Genomic DNA, 2,954 nt, shown 5'->3' with positions numbered 1-2,954 from the left:
TTCACTATGCTCTCTTTATCACACACACACACACACAAAAGGCAGCGCCAAGTTCCCCTAATGGCTGACAGCCTCCCAGCCCATCCAACGGGGCCACGTCCCTTCTCTGAGCCTGAGGAAGGGATGATTTGGGGTGAGTTCTGTGTCAAGTGTGGCAACCTGCTGTGCTGCCTATTCCAGCTCACTTTATTCAAGACTCTTTAAAAAAAAATCACTATTTTAAAAGTTAAATGAAATTAAATTATTTTGGGGCATGTTGGGTCTTTGCTGCTGTTCGGGCTTTTCTCTAGTTGCGTTGAGTGCAGGCTACTCTCTGGTTCTAGTGCACAGGCTTCCCATTGAGACAGCTCCTTTCGTTGCAAAGCGCAGACTCTGGGGCATGCAGGCTTCAGTGGTTCCGGCTCCCGGGCCCTTCAGGACAGCCTCAATAGCTGTGGCGCGCAGGCTGAGTGCTCTGGGGCACGTGGGATCTTGCCAGATCAGGGATCAAGCCTGTGTCTCCTGCATTGGCAGGCAGATTCTTTACCACTGAGCCACCAGGGAAACCATATTCAAGACTCTCTCATTCATTGTCTCAGGGGTAGGGCTTGGGGTGAAATATTGAGGACACATGTGGACAGGTGGCTCAGGGGCAGTTCTTCAGCCTTCATACCACCTAACTGATCTCAATCTTTAATAAAATTGGTTTTTAGAGATTCTAGATCTCAACAAAAGCAAAGAAAACAAAACTACCACCAAGCTTCTTTGCCCCTTTCCCTTTCCCAGCTTTTAGAGAATAAAGGGAAATGACCAAAATTCGTGGCCTGAGATGAAGAGGGATGCTACAATTATTAGATTCAACTCTCCAACCAGCAGATGGAGGCCCTCTCTGGTATGAAGAACTAACACCTTTATAGCGCATGCCTGAGAGTCTCAAAACCATAGAGCTCCAAATCCTGACCCTCCCAAGGGGTCATGTGGCCTCTGTGTGAGCTTCCTCAGAGAATGAAGACCTTACATGTCTCATTGTTAGCAGCTGTCCTCCAGTGTTTCACTGAAACTCCCCTCCCTGCTCTCTCTTTCTCCATAGAATGTCTTGATTTGGGTGGGGTGTGTGCATGTGCGTGTGCGTGTGTGTGTGTGTGTGTGTAGGATATGGTCAATAAATCCATGGCAGCTGGAAAATGCACTTTATAGCAGAAAGAGTCTTGCTGCCTCATACAATTATATTAGAAGGTCTCAGTGCTCCTAACAGCTAATATGCATGAGTCCTTTTTCACATGCTGTTCATTTTCTGGGGCTGCTGTATCAAAGTGCCACCGACTGGAAGGCTTAAACAACAGGAAAGTATTGTCTCCCAGTTCTGGAGGCTGGAAGCCTGAGATCAAGGTGTTGGCAGGCTTGGTTTCTGAGGGCTGTGAGGCAGGATGTGTTCCCTGCCTCTGCCCTAGCTCCTGGTGGTTGCTGGCCGTCCCTGGTGGTCCTTGGCGTGTAGAAGCATCACCCCAGGTCTGCCTTCCTCTTCACATGACAGCCCCCCTCTGTGAATGTCTGTGTCCAAGTGTCCCCTTTGTACGAGGACACGGACCATATTAGATTAGAGTCCACCTGAGTAACTTCATTCGTGTGAACTAATTATGTCTGCAATGACTCCATCTCCAAATAGGGTCACAGTGTGAGGCAGTGGGGACTAGGACTTCAACATACGAATTTTGGTGGACACAATTCAACACACTAACATATGTCCATGCTTTGCATATATTTGTGATTTTATTCTCACAACACTTTTAGGGAGGTAATGTTACCCTCACCCTTTCCCTTATTGTTTCAGAAAGTTACTTGTCAGAAACCAGTAAATGTTAGCAGTAAGTAGAATTTCTATGATATCCTAACACTGCCATCTGGTGGTGGAAACAATTAAAGCAGCTTCTAACTTCCTAGCAAAAGTTGTTCAGTTGCTAAGTCGTGTCTGACTCTGCGACTTGCCTTACAGGAAATGTTCAATGACTTTTTCCTGTAATTGCAACAGTTCAGCCAAATAAGTATGAATTCTGCTTGATATTGCTTTGCATCAAACACAAGCCATATGAGAAAAATTAAGAATGGAATAGCACAAATTTTGAGTCCTTGATGGGCTCTAAATTTTGCTAATTAAAATACATAGCTCATTATAGAAAACTCTTGAGTGACTAGCCTGTGATAATACATATTCAAAAGCTTTGTATTTTTGGAAAAACCTATTTTGAAAAACTGGTTTCTCCTGATGCCCTTCCTCTGGTGAGTCAGTCTAGACACTATTTCATTCTGTTGTTCAAACTCAGAATTCAAAAATAACTTTAGTTAGCAATTATTGAACTTCCCTGGTGATCCAGTGGTTAAGACTCTGCACTCCCAATGCAGAGGGCACAGGTTCGATCTCCGGTTGGGGAACTAAGATTTCTGCATGCCTTGTGGTGAGGCAAAAAAAAAAAAAAAGGGTAATTTCTAACCATTTACTGTTATTCAAAGGAAAAAAAGAGGCTGTAAAGAAGAATTGGCTTTGTTGCTTTTCCATCTCTGGATGTGTTGTTTCCTAGGCCTCCATTTGGTACCTCTCTCGGCAGTTTGCTCTCCACTATTATTTTATACCAGTGTGGTCTTCTGTTTATCCAATGGGTTATAATCTATCTCTATAATTATTTATTATTCTGATGCTTAAATTATCCCACATTTGGCAATGCTGGCTGCTGTAAACTGGCTACTATGACCTATGACACTGGTCCCTCATTCCTGGATACTTCTTTGCTTTCCTGAAAAAAAACTTTTTTCCCAAGCTAATCAAGTATTTTTCCTACTCTGGCCACGGAATCAGGCACTTTTTTTTCAAGGAGTCCTTTTGTAAATCAGCTATACTTCAATTTTAAAAAGGAACCCTGGTGTATTTTAGTGGAGAATGTTATTTACAATCCAGCTGGAGAATATACGTATGTGTATAT

The sequence above is a fragment of the Cervus elaphus genome, chromosome 1, assembly GCF_910594005.1.
Source record: "Cervus elaphus chromosome 1, mCerEla1.1, whole genome shotgun sequence".
Classification (NCBI taxonomy): Eukaryota; Metazoa; Chordata; class Mammalia; order Artiodactyla; family Cervidae; genus Cervus; species Cervus elaphus.
This window is presented reverse-complemented; position numbering follows the sequence as displayed.